At 45.5% G+C, this 20,729-nt stretch overlaps 2 protein-coding genes across 4 annotated transcripts in view; one reads left to right on the top strand and one right to left on the bottom strand.

Annotated features, from left to right (window-relative positions):
- LOC126531105 (beta-mannosidase-like) overlaps nt 1-20,729 on the bottom strand; it is a 308,119-nt gene that overhangs the window by 230,031 nt on the left and 57,359 nt on the right. Inside the window, exon 2 of one of the 3 annotated variants that reach the window (XM_072288276.1) lies at nt 13,730-13,993. The exons of the other annotated variants lie outside the window; for them this stretch is intronic. The gene's annotated coding sequence lies outside the window, so the exon portion shown is untranslated. The remainder of the gene's footprint in view (nt 1-13,729; nt 13,994-20,729) is intronic. 3 annotated transcript variants of the gene reach the window in all.
- LOC126531108 (uncharacterized) overlaps nt 1-20,729 on the top strand; it is a 179,616-nt gene that overhangs the window by 101,562 nt on the left and 57,325 nt on the right. The window lies entirely within an intron of this gene.

Genomic DNA, 20,729 nt, shown 5'->3' with positions numbered 1-20,729 from the left:
GAAACCGCCGGGGCGGGGAGAGCGCGCGACGATGATGTACGACACCTTCCCCACATCGCGTGCGTCCGCGCATGCCGCTTCGCCGGGAGGCACGCGCGATTCAAATTTGTCTCAATTGGCCGTCTCTAATGGCCGCCACGACGTGTGGGGCGTCGTCGTTGTCACACGACAGCAGGACGCCTTTGAGAGAGCGACGACCGAGACGCGGCCGCGGGGCGCACGTGGCACAAAAGCGGAGGCGACACCAGGCTGACGCGATAGAAGAATAGGGAACGAGCTTTTCTCAGGGAAAGAGAGAGGAGCTTAGACTTAGCAGCGCGCCCGTTTTCAAAAGTTTACAGACCACACAGGCGAAATGAAATTTGCTGCTCGCCCTCGTTATCTCATTTTAGAAGGACAAATAGAAACAACTTACTTAAAAGCAAGGCCGACCAAGGTTTCATTATTTAAGTGTCGACCAAGGTAAGGTGTCCTAGCCTGTAGATCTACGCTGGGGACTAAGGGATCGAGGGGAAGAAGAGATGAACGAAGACGCAGAGGGAAACAAACTGCACGCAACCCACGCACACTGTTTGGACAACTGTGCTTCTGTGTAGGTATTTTGTTTTGGTATATACGTAGCCCACAGGTATTCTATACATGCGATATTAAGCTGGAAAATCAAGGTCATGGTTCTTCATATTGAATAAACACAGCTTCCAGCCTAACAGACATAAACGTAATTATATTGGCTTACACCGCCTACAAAAACAACATGTACTACCTGTGGACAGTAGAAAATGCTATAGAAAGACATATTACAGGTAAATGTCAATAGATTTTTCGCAAAGTAAGCATTCTAGGGTTCCTTGGTCGCTCTTGATGCTTCAAAGCTGTGGATAGCACGCAACACAAGCGCAGCAAATTGGTACATATTCCGAATTGATGTCGTTCTAGGCTATCAGTTTCATGCACCTTGATTGGCTACGCTGATCATAAAAGGTGCCCTTCGCTTCAGTGAGGCGTCACGATAGGCGTCACGTCACGTGAAAGTACCCCTTAACGCACTCCATGGAGAATACAGCCACTGCATGAGAGCAAGTCGGTTCTGGTTGCCATCTCTATGGCCATGGAATTCTTGAAATGAACAACGCAGGCCTGCATTTGCTTGCCTGCATTTTTTTTTCGTCGTAATGTACGCGTTGCTTGCGAAGTCCCAGGTGGTGAACACCTCCCACGACCATGTGCGATTGTTCGCCATGGAATCATTTCATTACGTATTGTGGGACATTTTTTCTTTCTTCTCCTCTTTCAATCCCCTTTCCCGCATCGTCAGTGCAGGGTAGCCTACCGGGCTCCGTCTGGTTAACCTCCCGGCCTTTCTCTCATGACTTCTCTCTCTCTCTCTCTCTCTCTCCACGACGGCACTATGGAACAATATTTTAGAGAAGGTAATATATTGTGAGGATTCGATTTCATAAAATTTACCATTGTATGAGGCAGGATTCAGAACAGCTATCATCGAAGGCCGGATTCGTGACTACAGTTGAGGCAGTTCGTTATTGAAGGTATACGATGCGGTAAATAGCGCTAGTAAGTAAAGGACAGCAAAAAATGTTGACAGGTGACAGGACCAAAATTTGTCAATGGCAAATTGAAGAAAACAAGAAACAGATGGTAAGAAATCAATCAATAGTGCCTGAGTAGCTTCAACAATCTCTGTGACACCGTCAATTTGTGATTTAGTATCTGTAGAGCAGCAAGCAAGCAAGAACACTTGAAGTAGGATGCGCTGCACAAGGTTGCCCCAACTAGCCCGACATGATAAAAAACACTTTGAAGCGCTCCCGCAATCTGCGAAGCGACAGTGCAATAAAAATCAGCGCGAAGCACTTTACTGACCGCACCGAAGCTGTGTTCGATTTCCTATAATACTGATGAAAACCCCAAGGAAAACGAAGTTATCCCTTGGAAGTTTGCTTGAAGCCAGGTAACGTTTCCTTAAAAGTTTGTTCTGAGCAGCGATTGAAAGCCAAGCAACACACCCATCTTGCCTTTCGAGAACAACTAGTAAATGCTTTTAGGGATGATTAAATGTGCCGCCAGTGGAAAGAAATACGCGAAGGAAACTACTCAGCCGAGGTGGAGCGGCAGAATCAGTGCATTGTGAAGCGTAGCTGGCGCATGTAAGGGGCCCACGTGAAGTGAATCAGTGGAAGCCAAGTTTTACCGCACGAACTTGGAATTCGCTGTCACCGATGCCTGCAGCAAGAACTTGCAGAACGCCCGATAGATAAAGTAAAGAAAATTGGCATCAACTTAAGAACATTGCGCCATGAGGCGCCTTTTGTTAGAGTCTGACCCCCTTCGGTTTAGCTACGACGAAGGTGTCAGTGCCCATCTGCAATTTCGTGAACAACCGAGAAACCAATATCTCCGCCATGAAATATACCACAATAGAAACTAATGTTCTGTAGAGTCACACTTCTCTTTTCCCTTCAGTCCGGCGTTCTCCAGTCGAAGTCTAAACCATACGCATCACAGAGTGTTCTGGAAATTATATTTCAGTGACGGCAACAGCCAATTCCGTTTAATAAACAAAATTTCTTTGGTAACGCAAGCATGAAAGGTAGACGTGACAGTGATTTATTGAAGGTAATTATTATTATTATTATCTTTATTATTATTATTATTATTATTATTATTATTATTATTATCTTTCCTTTCGAGAATTGCGAGGGGTGATCTAGGAGAAATTATTTTCAGTTTCCTTCTTAACAAGCCCACTGGATATGATGGAATATCTTTACACCACCATCAGAAGGTATTTAAATACTCTATCAGATATTATCCTGCATATACTGGATGGTGTTTTGGAAGGTGACGAAATTCCGGAATGCCTAAAAGCTGCAGTTGTATTACAACTACACAAGTCAGGGAATAAAGATAATATTGAAAACCATCTGCAAATTTCTATATTGCCGGTTATTGCTCAGGTCTTAGAAAAATTTCTTTTCCACACTACGTCTTCTTTTCTTAACAAACTTTCTATCCTGACTGATCAATATTTTGGCCTTATTTCAGGGTGTGGTACTGTGGTACTGCTTGAGGAATTTTCAGATTAACTGTTCTCGGCATTCGATCAGAATCTTTTCACGTGCGCGCTTTTCTTAGATGTAGCGAAAGCGTTTGACACCCTGAATCATCAAATCTTGTTGAATAAACTGTATTTTGGGAATTTCGTGAGCCTTTTTACAACATTTTCGAAAATTACTTGAGCAACAGATTTCAATTGGTCACTACGGATGCTAACGGCGTTTTTAGTTCTAAGCTGTCGCTGAAAGCTGGAGTTCCCCACAAGGTTCATTTCATCGCTATTGTTGTTTAACATCTTCGTTAATGACTTCGCTTTGGCAATTTCAAAATGTTCCGTGTTCCAGTATGCTGTCGACACTTTGTTACTGGCAAAACCTCTTTCTTACAAAATGTCCACTGAAATTTTGCAAAATGACGTGTACGATGCAATGCCTTGGTTCACTAATAATGGAATTGTTGATAATTCCTAAAAACACAACTTGTTTGTCTTCGCTCTCCGTTCAAGACTACTGTAATTAACATGCCTCTCTACTTACATGAGTCAAACTGTGTTTCTTGTAAATGTGCGCCTATTCCATACGTGGATTGTCTGAAGTATCTCGAAATATATTTCGATAGTAGCTTAACGTGGCAACATCACTTATTCTAAACAACATGACTAAAGTGAGGTCTGTCGCTTGGCTTTTGTTTAATATCGAAAGTTTTGCACCCTTGTCTGTAAAAAATGATTATTGTACATGCACTGGCTTACAGCGTGTTGACATACGGCAGTACAATCTTCGGCTTCTGTTCGGATCGTTGGAGATGCAGGGCAGACAGAATAATAAAAAAAAATATTTTAGAAAATGTTGCCTACCGTTCCCCATTAGTAACAGCTCCAAATATCTTCCGTGAATTTGGTCTACCGAATTTTCAATGTTCGCTTATCGAAACAGTAGTCGTCACGCATTCTTTTTTGGAATCCCGCATTCAAACAAAAAGATGCCGCCACAAGAGAACTCGGAAAACACGCCCGCTATGTAGTTCCTTGTTCAGTCACAAGGTACGGTGCGGCCAGACGCCGTGCGCGTGTGCCGGACATCTTAAACGAGTTACCCGATGAAATCTTCATGCGACATCGAAAAGCATACTGAAAGAATTATTAAAAGAGCTATGGTGAATTTAACCTCCAGAACATTTTTGCATCATAATATTTACTTCGTCAATTTCCATTGTTTCAAGTAGAATAACTAAATATGATCTTGTTCTCTTCCATATTTTTGTCATTAATTTTATTTCTTTATTTTTAAATGTCTCATAAATTTATGTATTTTTTTTTCGCCATGTGTATCATCTTCATAGGCGCGGTCCTACAAGCCAACTGAGGCTTGGACAGGCCTGCTTGTGTTGTTTTGCATATCAGATTGCAATAAACATTATTATTATTATTATTGTTATTATTATTATTATTATTATTATTATTATTTAAAAACATATATACAATTCAAAGAGGGAAATATAAAGCAAGGAGCGGGCTGGCAAGTGCCACCGAAAGGGGCACAACGCATACCTGTTCTTCAGGAAGGAGAGGTTCGCTCAAGAGGGAGGGAGAGAAAACAAGAATAGGAAAGCCAGGGAGGTCAACCAGAGGAGCATCCGGTTTGCTAAGGTGGCAATGTAATCGTTCGCCCTGACTGCCAACCCCGTGAGTAATTCTTTTTATTGAAATGAAAATCAACGAAAAATATGTAGTCGCCGTATAATGGTGACGGCTACTCCTCTTCGCATGGTAGACACTACAATTTAAAAAAAATATAAATATGTAGTAAAGAAATGAACAGAGACAACGTCAAAGGACCAGAAATCCACAGCACACAGCCCTACATACACACATGGACATATAAATATAAAAGGAATAGGAAAGTCGCACCACAATGAGTTTGTAAACAAAGTCACAATATCACTCATGGGCTTGGGGAATCAGTGGCGATTCTCCAGTGCATATTCCATCTGAAAGTAAATAGCGTGTAAGTGATGAAATATATGTACTCATACAGTGCTTTGCTTACCTCCCTGTAGCCGATTCACGCTGCCATATATAGAAGCTATGTTATGAGGCGAGAGCCTGCACGGGAAGCACGAGCTGTGAAAATCGTGATTGCGCCCCCATTGCGAAGCCACGAAGTCCTGACGTAGACAGCGTGATGTGTCAGAGGTCTGGCGGTTGCGCTGCCAATCAGCATCTCGAAGTACACGAAAGCGGTTGGTATGCGTGGCCGCTGAGAATGACGAATCGCGTCGTCACCAATTCCATCTCTTCAGACGGCATTTAACGGCGCCCCGCTTACGGAGGCGTGTCGGCCTTTATAACGGTTTAATAAATTATTATTGGCTGTGTGGAATCTAAGCTACAGTTTCAGCAAGAGGCGACATACGGTGATGGAGTTGCTAAGCTATAAAGAGCTCCATGCATCTAGCTAGTACGCAAGTTTGGCTGCTATAGCGCTGTACTCCAATCGTTCCTCTCGCTCTGTACCGGTAAGTGCAGGTCACTTCCATTTCCGAAAAAGAAAATTTCCGTGTTGTCATCACACAACTCAACGACGCGTTTTACGGTGATCTACATTGCGGCGACATTCTTTGCGAATACCTTCTCGGGATTGCAACATGACGACACCTGGCACTAAATGTACCAGGACCCTTCCTCTACCTCTGTCTCTCACACACACGCACACACAAAAGCAATGCGTCCACCCGTCGAGATGCAGGCACCACTTTCCGAGGTACTTTAACATCATGGTCTTTTAACTCCAGAGTTTGACATTTATCTTTTCGTTTCACAGTGATACGCTGAATTTCGTATGACAAGTTCTTCCCTCCTTCCGTCGAACGTGACGTAGGTAAATGACCCAATCCGGGAGTTTAGTGACAAGGTATTTAACCCGACCCGTTGGTTCTGTAACTCCGGCATTATGCTGTCATGCAGCGATTCGATGAGCAAGGAATGCAGAAACGCTCGTGTGACGTACCTTGATTGTACTTGAAACCACCCCAGGTGGAAAAAAAGTAATCGGGAGCCCCTTCACTATGGCCTCCCTCGTAAACAACAGTGTCAGTTTCAGGAGAATAAACCTCATAACTTGTTAATATGCATAATCAAAAGTTTAACGGCAGATACTTAGTCCGAGACACCCGAAATGCAGGAGCCCACAATAAAGTGCTCGCAGACGTTTCCGCCGACACTGAAACGAATAAAATGACCACCCTGGGATATAGTATACGACGGCCGAACAAATGAGCTGCCGGTCAATGCGGCAACGGAAAGTGCTGGCGCTAGAATGTGGTATTGCCTTTGGCGTTCGGCGCTTAGGACATCTTTTCGACGTTAGCAGCGATGAAAATAGAAGCTGGTATCTGCGCACACGATGCTCGCATTAGTCTCCACTCGAAGGTGCATCACAATGCTAGAAGACAGGTCTTCGCTTGGCAAAGTGTCCGTGTCGTCCCGATCAAACAATCCTGTAGACGCGGACGTGGAGCTTCGAGATAATCGGGGGGATAGACAAAGGGCATAGGAACGAAATAAAGAAACGTAAGAACCACGAGGCCCGCAGCAATCGCGCAATGTTCCGAAACCAAGTGGCAATGGCGCTCGGGAAGCGTGGGGGAGGTTGCGCCCTGAGTGCGTTACCCGCGGAGAGAGCATTCGGTGACGCCCTGACGCGAGTGCGACTCAAATCGGTGTGGGTGTAAGGGTGCACCGGTCAAGAAGTGGGAACCCGAGCCCACGCCGAGAAAGTGCTCAGGCGCCCATCTCATACGCAATCGGAGCTCTCTCCGTTCTATTTCTGTTTCTCTTCGGTAATCTCTGAGTGTTTTATAGCTTCATTCCCTTCTTTCCTTACTTATTTCTCTCTTTCTTTCAACGGAACGAGAGCTCCACGATAGTCGGACTACTAACCTGCGACGTAGAGTAGAAATAATCAACAGAAGGAAAGAAGAAGTGAGATACAGATAGGAAAACAAAAAGTAGCCTCTTTTCCGCGATCCTCATCAAGCGCCGACGGCCCGTTCCTTTCCTCGTCCTTTAGGAGAAGGAAAGAGAGAGTGAGGCAAGCGAGAAGGCATGAAAGACAAGTGTGTGAAGGGATCGCGAAGAAGCGGGGGAAAGCCTGCGATAAACAGGGCCGCATCAACTTTCCAGGGCGCGGGCTCGCGCAGCAGGAAACATCGCCGGCATCGCTGATGTGGTCAGCGCCAGCCCTCGCCCGCCCGGCTTCGCTGACGCCATCGCCGCCTCGTGAAAGTTCTGTCAATCCTTCTTCACGCGTTGACTCGTACGGCGGCACCCGCATGGACGAACGCGAAGGTTTATAAGGCTTAAACATTCGGAGTCGCTCATGATGATCATTTGGAGTGTTTTTTTTTTTTCTTTTCTGGCGCCCCTATGCACCTGCAGTTTTCTTTTGTCCCCGCGATAAGCTCGTCGGTTTATACCTTTACGCGTGTTGGGTGTGTCCGCGTCCCCGTGTGCTACAGGCAGCGCACTTTGCCATGAAGGACTGTATTTAGTTTCTGGCTTTGCAAACCACACTGAAGTCAACGAAATTCTACGGAAGAATGCATACATTGTACACTATGTCGTAAGTTCGGGCCTTACTATCTAGTTACTATATCTAGTGGAATCCTGGCACAATCTGCGCGTGTCGTCCTGATGCTTATCTGGGAAGATACGTTTCAAACGTTAACTGGAACCGCTAAATTAGAGCATTACGCTTGACATGGAAGGCGTGTTCGCGTGTATAGCCGTTTTCTGCTAAGCCGCTCGTGTTCCTGGACTGGGTGTCCGAGACAAATTGAGCATATCTTACCACCCCGATTTCCATAGCAGCAATGCTACTATCCTGGACAAACCAAACGCCAACGTGAAACCTTTTAGCTGGATGGATGGATACAATTTTCTTGTACGTCCGGCAAGGTTTAACGAAACCCGGGCTCAGGTCTCCCACGGGGGAAAGTCAAGGCCCTGCCTCAACGCTGATTCACGGGCTTGCTCGACTGCCCACGTCTTGATTCCGAGGTCTGAGCTGCGCAGGGCGGCGGCCCACCTCGACGACAGGGTCTCCGGAGCAACTGCCATCCTTCCTATAACTACATTGCACTCCCACAGCATGTGTTTGAGTGTTGCTGGTCCTTCCTGGCACAATCTGCACGTGTCGTCCTGATGCCTATCTGGGAAGATATGTTTCAGAGGTTAACTGGAACCGTTAAATTACAGCATTACGCGTGACATGGAAGGCGTGTTCGCGTGTATGGCAAAAATTTCGTCGTCGGATAAGCCGTTTTCTGCGGGAGAAAATAAACTTCCAGCTTTTGCGAAACTTCTGTGAATTTGTCGTGTCTGTGTACATGAGTTCGTGTTAGAATGTCCTTTGTCCGCTTTGTACACACGCGTATGTAGTACGTTGTTGAACACCCGCACCTATATGGGCGATCTGCAGCGGTAATTACATAGCGCGAAGCGAGCCGTTCTCGGTCCAGCGAGACATGCGCGTGCCGAGCAGGCACCCTGCGGCATTTACGCGCGACGCGCAGTGATATTCATAAACAGTGGGATTTGACCCACAGGGTGCTCGAGATTATAAATCGAGGCAACAACGGCGAAACGCTCCAAACACGCACAGTTTCACGGACGCAAATACCGCTGACGAAAAATCCCCGCGTGGAATCCATAGAGCTGATTACTTCCACAGCTCCAATCGCTGTCGGTGCAAATATTAAGGTGCCATCCGTGTGCGGAATATAAGCTCTGTACACACGATACTCCAGACAAGTGACAGTGTCGCTTTTGAAGCGCGACGGAGACTGAATTAAAAGCGTGTGTGCGGAAGAACAGGAAACGCGGGAAGCTCCTATTTAACTGCTACTTTAATCGTGTTTTTCACCTACACGGCGTACATTACGGACATTCGTAAACATACATCGACACATTCTCGCCGTATAAATACTGCGCACGCCGCTTCATGCAAGCATAGTAATCCCGCATAGGCACCCAACGCTCACGTCGACGCATTTTCGAAGCCACTCGTAACTTTTTTTGTCTTAGGCTACTTCACTGAACACTCGAACGGTAAAGGTGCCGCGAGCGAAATTTAGGCTAAATGCACAAGCAAAACAATGGTTACATTGACGCCTCCATAACAAAACGAAACAAAAGCAGAACATCTTTTCGACACGTATATACAGCATCGCTTTCCCAACTCTTCTTCGCTTCGGGTCTGGTTCAGCGGCATCTTTAAATCCCCGTTGCACACTGCGATTTTCAACCAGCCACCGCGAGCTAAGCAAGGGGAAGTGGACCAATCGCAGACACCGACACCACCCTCCTTATCCGTTTACCTACTTTCACTACGCTAGGTCGAACTCACCGGGGCCGTCCCCACTTCTGCGCGCTCCTCTCCTCTTGTCAGCCAATTAAATAAGAAAAATTTATTGAGTTTGGCAACGGTATTTTGCTTTGAAAGGTAACGAAAGAAGCCTCCTATAAACGAGAAGAACGTTTGATTGGGCAGTTCAAACAACGGTGCGGGTCACTCCCTTATTCTAGCTTGCGGCGGTGGTTACGTAAATTTGACGCCAGGAGATTGGAATAGAAATTAAGTTGGAACAGTTTTACGTTACAAGCTACAGAACAGGTACTCGGCCTTAACTCAGGAGGAGGACCTTAGTGTTGAAGATATGAACGACATTCTTATGGGCATCATTAAGGAATGTGCAATAGAAGTCGGTGGTAACTCCGTTAGACAGATGCCTGTAAGCTATCGCAGGAGACGAAAGATCTGATCAAGAAACGCCAATGTATGAAAGCCTCTAACCCTACAGCTAGAATAGAACTGGCCGAACTTTCAAAGTTAATCAACAAGCTTAAGACAGCTGACACAAGGAAGTATAATATGGATAGAATTAAACATACTCTCAGGAATGGAGCAAGCCTAAAAGCAGTGAAGAAGAAACTAGTAATAGGCAAGAATCAGATGTACGCGTTAAGAGACAAAGCCGGCAATATCATTACTAATATGGATGAGATAGTTCAAGTGGCTGAGGAGTTCTATAGAGATTTATACAGTACCAGTGGCACCCACGACGATAATGGAAGAGAGAATAGTCTAGAGGAATTCGAAATCTCACAGGTAACACCGGAAGAAGTAAAGAAAGCCTTGGGAGCTATGCAAAGGGGGAAGGCAGCTGGGGAGGATCAGGTAACAGCAGATTTGTTGAAGGATGGTGGGAACACTGTCCTAGAAAGATTGGCCGCCCTATATACAGAATGCCTCATGACCTCGAACGTACCGGAATCTTTGAAGAACGGTAACATAATCCTAATCCATGAGAAAGGGGACGCCAAAGACTTGAAAAATTATAGACCGATCAGCTTACTGTCAGTTGCCCACAAACTATTTACTAAGGTAATCGCAAATAGAATCAGGAACATCTTAGACTTCTGTCAAGCAAAGGACCAGGCAGGATTCCGTAAAGGCTACTCAACAATAGACCATATTCACACTATCAATCAGGTGATAGAGAAATTTGCGAAATATAACCAACCCTTATATATAGCTTTCATTGATTACGAGAAAGCGTTTGATTCTGTCGAAACCTTAGCAGTCATGGAGGCATTACGGATTCAGGGTGTAGACGAGTCGTATGTAAAAATACTGCCAGATATCTATAGCGGCTCCACAGCCACCGTAGTCCTCCATAAAGAAAGCAATAAAATCCCATGAAAGATAGGCGTCAGCCAGAGAGATACGATCTCTCCAATGCTATTCACAGCGTGTTTACAGGATGTATTCAGAGACCTGGATTGGGAAGAATTGGGGATAAGAGTTAATGGAGCATACCATAGTAACTTGCGATTCGCTGATGATATTGCCTTGCTTAGTAACTCAAGGGACCAACTGCAATGCATACTCACTGACCTGGAGAGGCAAAGCAGAAGGATGGGTCTAAAAATTTATCTGCAGAAAACTAAAGTAATCTTTAACAGTTTAGCAGTTTACGATAGGTGGCGAGGCACTGGAAGTGGTAAGGGAATACATCTACTTAGGACAGGTAGTGACCGCGGAACCGGATCATGAGACTGAAATAATCAGAAGAATAAGAATGGGCTGGGGTGCATTTGGCAGGCATTCTCAGATCATGAACAGCAGGTTGCCATTATCCCTCAAGAGGAAAGTGTAGAACAGCTGTGTATTACCAGTACTCACGTACGGGGCAGAGACCTGGAGGCTTACGAAAAGGGTTCTACTTAAATTGAGGACGACGCAACGAGCTATGGAAAGACGAATGATAGGTGTAACGCTAAGGGATAAGAAAAGAGCAGATTGGGTGAGGGAACAAACGCGAGTTAATGACATCTTAGTTGAAATCAAGAAAAAAAAATGGGCATGGGCAGGACATGTAATGAGGAGGGAAGATAACCGATGGCCATTAAGGGTTACGGACTGGATTCCAAGGGAAGGGAAGCGTAGCAGGAGGTGGCAGAAAGTTAGGTGGGTGGATGAGATAAAGAAGTTTGTAGGGACAACATGGCCACAATTAGTACATGACCAGTGTAGTTGGAGAAGTATGGGAGAGGCCTTTGCCCTGGAGTGGGCGTAACCAGGCTGATGATGATGACGATGAGTTTTACTTTATACGGCTCAGGTTTCAACACATAGCCAGAGAGTTGAAACACAGCGCGTTTTTACAACCCAAACATAGGTCTACAACGTGCGTGGTTCGATGCGCATCATCACCCACGTTCGACAATAGCACGAACTTCCTCGTCAATGCTGAACCACGGGGCAATGCACGCGCTCGTGAAAGCGTCAATGATGAAATGCTTGGGAAAGCTAGCACGAAATGAACAACGTTTTAGTTCCATTTCTGTTCTCCCGTTCTTTATTTTATTTTGGCAGGGAGCGGGTCGTTCCAATTGTGGATACTGTTAGGATGCCTCGTGAACGAGCAGCCACTATTGCAGAGAAGTCCGTCAGGGCTTAACCGATTGAGTCATCACTCCGTGGATCTGAATTATCCAGGACAGCTGACAGTATAATTAGTACTGGGTGAACCACTACGCATCACTTGTCCTGTGTTCTGACGCCAAACTTATTCATAGATTAAGTGAAAAGAAAGAAGGCCTCACGCAAAAGTCTTGTTACGTTGGATAATGTTCTATGACCTTTTTTTTTCTTCTGTTTCTTTAAGACGGTTACGACGATCACGTTTCTCTTCTTTCGTGCTTTCTTCTTTCAGCTCTTATTTGAACTCTTAAGAAAGTCGAAGGAAGGCAAGATTACGATACATCTGGCAAATCGTACAAGCAGTTCTGCGAACACACTGCCAGATCAAAAGAGACCCCAGTTGCCTTTGCTACGTTTCATCTCCGCACTTGACCCCGCGTGCTCGCGGTGAAGCAAAAGTAAAGAGATCGAGGTTCCGGTCCATTTCGAGGCAATCTCGTACAGACCTCGCTATACGAGTGGCGGCGGAGCCAGCGATACATACACGGCTCCACGGAGACAGAAGTGCTGGTCTTAGAAAAAGAATCGGAATAGAAATTGCCACATGCCTTTCTCTCTCGAGTACCCTCTTATGCTGACCTTTCTTTCTACGCTGCCTGGGCCGCATATCGTGACAGGCCGTTTAATATCAACCCCTGTCACGTCACTTAGCTCTTCGTGTATAATGTCGACCGCTAGCGAAACTCTCCAGCTCGCAATCGTTAAGGCGTCACGGCTTACACCGCGTTCTTTCAGCGAACTGTTTAAACAGCGCTAAGTGGGCTCCCCCTCTCCTCTTGTCGATCGCGATGCTTCAGATTGCGTACATTGCAAATTGGTACACGTACGATGACAGATACCACGTGCAAGTGCCTGGCCTCCCGAATCAGTGCGTTATTTGCAGCTCATTATCTTTCCTCGCAGTAATGTAGCGCAAGCTAATCACTAATGTTATATTATATAGTGTTAGAAATAAAAGGCCAGGAATATCAGAAAATGGGATTGTGGTCTGGAAGATTTGTGCACACACACAATGAAGAAAATCTGAGACTGCTTTACACTCAGGCTGATAACACAACCAAGCCAAAGAAGATATATGTATAACAAGTCATTTCGCAAACTCGCGGTGCATATGAACAAACTCATTGCACTTAAACTCTTTGCTTGTATGAGTTGCATCACAGCAAAAAAAAAAAAAAACATAATAAAAGATAAAATTAAAAAGCAACCCTCAGGGTTATCCTTGAAGCTTCTCCATGCGTTTCCACTAGAGGAACGAATGCCGTTGTCCCGCAGACAACAACGCCAACTACTGAATCCGTTACTTCAACCGGCCGTGCCCTTATCCCTCTGATCTTACAACACACACACACACACACACACACACACCGAGACGCTGAAACGGCGCCCTTCGCTCACGACGTCGCCTTTTAGAAACGCGCCTGCCGCCCAACCGAATCGGAGGCCTCTGACCGGTGATCGCACTCCTCCGATAAAACGGCGGAATTTGCAGAGCGCCCTGCAGATGCCTTATGCGGAGCCAGCTCCGCGCGGATTTCTTTGTCCAGCGCAATAAGCATGGGGCACCGTAAGCGCTAAGCGGGAATAGAAAAAGGTCAATAACTCACTACAAACGGCTGTGGCAGCGTCGGAGGCCGTGCGAGTCGGTTCACACAAGGCGGGCGGCAGCGCAGCTTCATTGATTTCTGAAGGGCTGCCCTCGCGAAGATGCCGGCGGCGCACGTGGGAGAGCTTGTTAGGCCCTCCGGGACAAACCAGAAGAAGCCCGGCCCAGGGACTTGTCCCTCCGGCGAACGCCCGGTCGCCGAAGGGGGGAGTCAAAGGGGGGAGGCTGCCCGCTATCTCGGCTTCGCTTCTTCTGCTGTTGTCCTCTGCAAGCAGGAGCAAGAACCGGCTGCTCAGAATAGACAGCCCGCGCTTTTATTTTGTCTTCATTTTTCGTAAGCTTTCTTGTCTGTTATTGCTTTTGATGGTCGCTGTGGGCCAGTTCTCGGGCAGATCGTATGCCATGTGGGGAAGGCGACATGTAGGATACGCGAAGGCGAGGCGGCACATAGCCGTATGTTAAGGCAGCACAAGCGTCAAAACGGCGGTACCTGCCGCGGTAGTCCAGTGGCTGTTGCGATGCGCTGCTGAGCTCGAGGTCCCGGGTTCGATCTTCGTTGCGAAGGTAGCATTTTCTCTGGGGGAGAAATGTACTGCTTGTGCACTTACATTTAGGAGTGCGTTAAAGAACCTCAAGGAGTCAAAATTATTCCGGAGTTCCCCACTATACGGTGTACCTCGTAATCCGATCATGATTTTACCACGCAGTACCCCGTACTTCTCTTTAACGGTGATCACTCTTACCATGGCCTCAAAATTGTGCGTGTGCACAACTTAACTATCTATAAGAACTCGTAATCCGATAAAGCGTCACGATCCCATTGCCACATCCTTTTTCTGAGACAGCTTAACCACGCAATGCCCGAACGTATACCCAAATCAAGGAAAGTTAGAACAACTAGCCCACATTTATTTCTGGCCATGAAGAGTGTATCTGTAGTAAGAAAAACAACAAGAGTGAAATGGAATTAGAGTAATAACATAATTAGTAAATAAAAAAATGATTAGTAGTTGGTTTGCTGAAGTACATCAGAAATGCTATAGCTTGTGCGTTAAGTTTCGCGGGCTTAAATCAATGTATTCAGACATGAAACTCAGCGCAGCATATAGGATACGCTGGGAATTGCGAGGTTCGCGCAGTCCATCCGAGTCCGGTTACAAAGGAGTGCAGCAATATTGCGAGATATCGTGTGCATCTGCTTCTGGGATGCTCGAAAAGCGGCCGGAGGAAAATAACTTGCAGTGCGAAAAATACCCTAAGAAGCGTCTCCGCTCTGGAAAAATGGCATAATAAATACCAAAGCTACGACCAACTTTTTTCGTGTTTGCTACCGTACTGGTTTGGTCGAACTCACCGAAGAACTCCATAAACGACTAACTTCACGGTTGGAGCAAGATATATGCAAGAACGACATGTTGCATTCCTGCTTCCGAAGAAAGAGAGAGTGAAGCGAACAGAAAGGGAGGTTAATCAGGTTGCTTTTGGGTTCCTACCCTATACACTCTGGGAATGGGTAAGGGGAAAGAAAGCAAGAAAACGACAAAGGACATTTACAAGAGGTAAAACCCGCGCAGCGTTGATTGCGAATTGAACGAGGGTCGCACAGCTCGACACTGTCATCGTACGGCACCTATTTACGTGCTACCCTTCGTACATAATGATACACAATATATAAATGACGGGATTAGTGCTAGCTTAAGCATTGTGTGTAACTTTTTCGTTAGCATGACGCTTGCGCCGCGAGACAAAAGGTATAGGCCATAAAGGAGGCGCTGCATAGGCAAAGTGGTGCTTGGGCTACGGTGACATACGCAGGAAATATATGCGAGCAAGAGTGAGGACGCTTCGCTTCTGTGTCATTGTCTTCACGAGAGGGCTTCTATTCGTCTTGTTGAAGCTGCTTGACTTCGCCTTGCCGTGACGTAGACAAGTGTTCTAATAGAAACATTAATTAGACGAAGACAGCTCTTGCTGGCTACATACCGAGGTGCCTTTTATCCTTCGCACTCGCATAATTCCTGTTCACGTTACGAGAGGAAGATAGGAAGGAAAAGAATAAAATAAACGGGGTTATATGGGCTCCATGTGGGACATAGAACAAAGGTTGAGGGGCCATAAACAGCACAGGGGAGAAAATGCGAAAAGTCCGACAATTAATGTGCACAGGCGTGCGGCTGAGATGTGTGAATTCGCAATAACGAGTGGCTTTTATAACCTCTTTCGCTAAAGGCTAAAATGATTTAACATGTCGTCATCGATCGCGCATAACTGATTGGTTTTTCCGCGCCTTCCATGTTTTTCCCCTATTACTTAGCTAACAAATAATTAACATCGCTTTCTCGGCGGAAAATTGTTCCCTAACTATCATGGGTACTTGGAAGTCCAAGTGACATGCTTTAACATATGTGTATGGCGAACAACGCGTCATTCATGAATATTCAACCGTGCGACTGCACATGGCGTTGCGTTTTGATGTAACGAGATATTGCTAAACTAATTTATTGTTTAGAAAAATACACGATCAAGAAGAGACGCGAACGCCTTCTCACAGTGCGCTAAAGCATGTTGCTTAACCCTGGGCTCTTCGTAGCCGCAGAATATTTTATACAGAAACGCCTCGCAAACGCCTCACCGTGTCTCCTGATTAAAAAAAATGTCGGCTATTTCTGCAAGCAAGTTTTGCTTTTGCATTTATCCGCGCCTGTTACATTATAGTGACAGTGCCTGCTTGAATTTTCTAGCGCTTGTAATGAATGCCCGGGTCCCACAGTATATGCGCATATGTAACTATAATGATGGTTCTGTAGTAAACGCATTCCTCCGTAATGATGCCCCGGGGTCATTCGACGCAAGGTCGAGCCGGCGTAGCTGCAAATAAGTCACGACCTCCATTCACGAGCTTGACGGCAAAGCGGAGGAGTAAAAAGAACCAGAAGAGACGAAGACATTCCGCTAAAATAAATTACGCTGGCGCTTTTTTCACTGGGTCTCTCTCTTTCGCTTCTCTTGAATTCCTGATTTACTATTGCAAATCATGCATGAGAGCTCCACACATTAAGGACATATATAGAGACGCCCAAATTTATCGTTTCCTTGCTTCGTTTATTTAGCTTGTTTTCACCATTTCGAGTGTCAAAAAGCGGGACAGACAACATAGATAATAACGGTGATGTCGTAGGTTGGCGAATTCCTTGCGCGTTTTGTTATTCAAGAAAAAAAAAACGCTATCGAAACATTAAGTAGCTGTTTCTAGAGAAGAAAAGAAGGAAGAGAGAAAAGAAAAGAAGAAAAGCATAGAGAAAGAGACGTTGAGATTATTTTTTTATATATACATAAATGGCTACTTTGCAAGTTGTTTGCTTTATTTAGCTTCATCTTATGCTCCTATAACTTGAGACGCCTGCATAAAACGCGCTGTTCTTGAGAAGTAGCAAAGCGTTGGCCCGGTCGTTCGGGAAACACTTGTGGTGCCGATGGAAACACTTGTGGTGCCGAAATAGCATGCCTTGCTGGCAAAGAGAGCGTAAGTGATGCAAGGCGAAAGTACTACAAATTTTCTGAAACGTGCAGGATCGTTAACGCTAGTATTAACAACTTCAGGTATTGTACACGTAGAGTCTGGCGTAGGGATCCCTTAAAAAGCTTTTGGTTGAGTATCTGCACTACCCGCACATCGTATATCGCCTTTTCAACGTTCAAAATGCGTAGCGTTTCCATGATTCGTCCAACAGCTTCAAACAATCATATTGAGCATTATCGATTGAACAATAGAACAATGGGAAAAGCTAGTAAATCAAATTGCTAACGAATGTAAGCTCCTGAAGGTCAAGCAACTATTGATATCTCATGTGGGAAACTAGCATGCACCGTTACTCTACTTGTGTTGGTATGTGTATTATGAAATGTCTATAGTTGCTTTACAACCCACCGTGGTTGCTTAATGGCTATGGTTTTGGGCTGCTAAGCATGAGGTCGCGGGATCGAATCCCTGCCACGGCGGCAGCACTCCGATGCGGGCGAAATGCGAAAACATCCGTGGTACTTAGATTTAGGCGCACGTTAAAAAAAAAAACAGGTGGTCCAAATTTCCGGAGTCCTCCGCTGCGGCCTGCCTCATAATCAGATCTCGTTCGTGGCATGTAAAACCCCATAATTTATTTTTCAAGTTGCTTTACGTGTTCATGAAACCATGTTCCGGTGTATTTTCTTTTCTTTAATCTCGCACCGCCTCTCGTGATTTACCGCGAAAGGAGCGTGAAGCTTTAAATCAGTGATGATGATTATTATAATAAATATGTTTATTAATATCTTAATGCTAATGATGATGATGACGTGGCTTAAGACAGCCTCGGGTTTTACGCGAGTTATAAATATTGAAAGCACCATTAATAACGGCTTCATTTACATACAAGCACGGCGCTAAAACGCGGACAAAATAATTTAAAAAGAAACATAGGGAGCAGCTTGTGAGGCTGTGTAGTGCAAAATGATGAGCGGCCTAAGCAGACTGCACAGAGAAACCACCGCTGTCGTGGAGGCGTCCAAAGCAAACGTTTGGTCCTTTGCCTTGGCAAAGTGTCATTGCTAAAGCGTTTGTTGACAATGAAGCAATCTGTCTTGCACGCAGTAATCAATGCAACATATCTGAGCTATACACGAATAACAAGCACATACAAAAAGTTCACTGTTTCAAGTTCTAGTATTCTTAGCATAGCCGTCACCCAAAAGGCGGAATTATCGTGCATAAGTTACAACAATGTAAATGAGATAGGTTTGGGAGGAATCAAAATGAAAAGGAAAGCGTCTGGCATTTTCTTTTTCTCTGTGTTTAGTGCTCGCGGAATGCATCCAAAAAATTTCCTGTCATACTCCTTCTTGATACCTTCTCAAAGACTTTGTAAAAAAGAAAGAAAGAATGAACGAAATATTTCTGTCAAAAGCCGGAACGTTGCCTAAAGTCAGCCACGAGCCTATAGTTACAAGTGGGGACTTAGAATGGCCGTCCACGGATCTAACGTAGCTTCGTAGAACCAATACTGCGCTTTCGTCCGTAAAAAATGAGAATGCTGCTATGTAACGCGAACCAGCTAGAGCAATGTTTAACTTAACCAACACAAACCATACCTCTGCACGCTGCGAGCAGCTCCACGCTTGTAGCGTCTTGTTCTGCTCGTCTTCGAAACAAGAACGGCTGCCACGAAATAAATAAATACAGCGGCTGTAAGAGCCTGCTCCTAAACAAGGTAGCATCGCATTGCATATGAAGGAGGACCCCTAAGTACGACACCAAAGAAAGAGAATCAAGTAAAGAAGACCGAGCAACACTACCGCGGGAGGTCTGAACATCCTGATCTGCACGGAGGGGCCAACTACCGCGTACTGTCGTCTATAAAAAAAGAAAAGAAACAGCGACTTTGAGCGCAAGAACTAAAGACGCAAAAGTCACACGAGCGAAAAAGAAAAGTATAGATGTACGACGACGATGGAAGTGCACGCGTGCATACAGGTGCCGCAGCGATCAGCATGCATTAGGCCACGTTGTGGGTGCTCGCTCTCAAGGGCGCGCTCATGCAATATGCATACAACCTGCGGGAGTCGAGAGGTGACAGCGAGGTGTGCCGGGTGTTCGCTCACGGTAGCAGCACCGATCGAGGCGATGGAGGTATGCTGCGCGGGTTCGTAGACACTGCGATCGACGAATGAGGAAACGCCGCGCCACGACTGGTTCGACGCTTTTACACGCGCGCACCCAAAATGCACGCACGCGCGCAGGCAGCTGAATGTACTCTGAAGAGGACCTGGAGGATGGGGGCTCAATGTCGCCTCGTGGTCGGTTCACCCTATCAGCGACGCCGAGGTCGATGTGCTGTAGTGAGGGTACACCGGTTATATATACAGGCCAATAAGCGAATAATTCTGGGCCGATGCAGCACTGCTAAGCAGCCATTTGCGAGATGCAGGGGTGACCAGCGAGCAATAGCATCAGCTGCAAAATGTCCTCTTTCTTCGGACTTTTTTTATGCCGCTGACATTACAAAACTTTCTCTTTCTTTCTTTTTTCTTTTTGTGACGTGTGAGAAATCGCGCAGCAGAGCGGTTCCTGCTGGACCTTTCTCTTGTTGTTTTTGTGTTTTTCACCCTCTTGACTCTATTACGGCTTTTTTGGTTATCTATATACTATTATTATTTTTTGTTTTGAACACTATATACATGCAGCCAAATGCAGAAGCTGATGATCATGGTGTTTGTTCCTTCCGTTATTTATTAGCTTCTCAAGTGCGTTTTCGAAACTACAGTACTCTAAAGTTTCAGAACTACTTGTGCAACAGCATTGCCGCAACGCGTTAAAAACGAAGGTCTGAGTGAGAACCGTTGCTCGAGTCACGGTTACAGAAGCACGCGTTTTGAAACTCTGTTTTCCTCATCCTATTAGATTCTTGCTACGCGCTACATGCTTCTATTGGAAAAAAAATAATAATAATGGGAGTGCGGACCGATTATTTCATTTTGTAGAAGAAAAGCTGTAATTTTGTAGTGATGGCCACTATACGTAATCGAATTAAAGTGCTATACCTTGCCGCGCTACACCTCTTCGAAGCACCCGCGCTCAAGGAAGGAAAATCCATCGGCCTGTGTTCTTGCAGCAATTTATCTTGGCATTAGCGCGATATATAGATGGCTATGAAATTACGCGTCTAGCGTACTTCCTTCTTTCACTCCGCTCATCGTCATGGCATTTATGAATACTTAATGCACCTAGCGATGCATTACGTGTGGGAGAAGGAGGGGGTGAGTTGTGTAGCATAATCATCAGTAAGCGACATTGGACGTCAGTAATCATTATTCTGAAGAACAATCGAAATAGTTATGGCCCTCGCACTGTGCCAGCTGCAGGACACAATTTCAGCTGTACAATGAATACAGATAGCAAAAATTATAAAATGGCACAACCCCTGCACACCGGGTGGCACACCTTTGTTGGAGGAAGCTTTAGTAGTAAT

This window comes from Dermacentor andersoni, chromosome 5 (genome assembly GCF_023375885.2).
Source record: "Dermacentor andersoni chromosome 5, qqDerAnde1_hic_scaffold, whole genome shotgun sequence".
NCBI lineage: Eukaryota > Metazoa > Arthropoda > Arachnida > Ixodida > Ixodidae > Dermacentor > Dermacentor andersoni.
The sequence above is the reverse complement of the archived record's forward strand: the minus strand, read 5'-3'. Positions and strand labels throughout refer to the sequence as shown.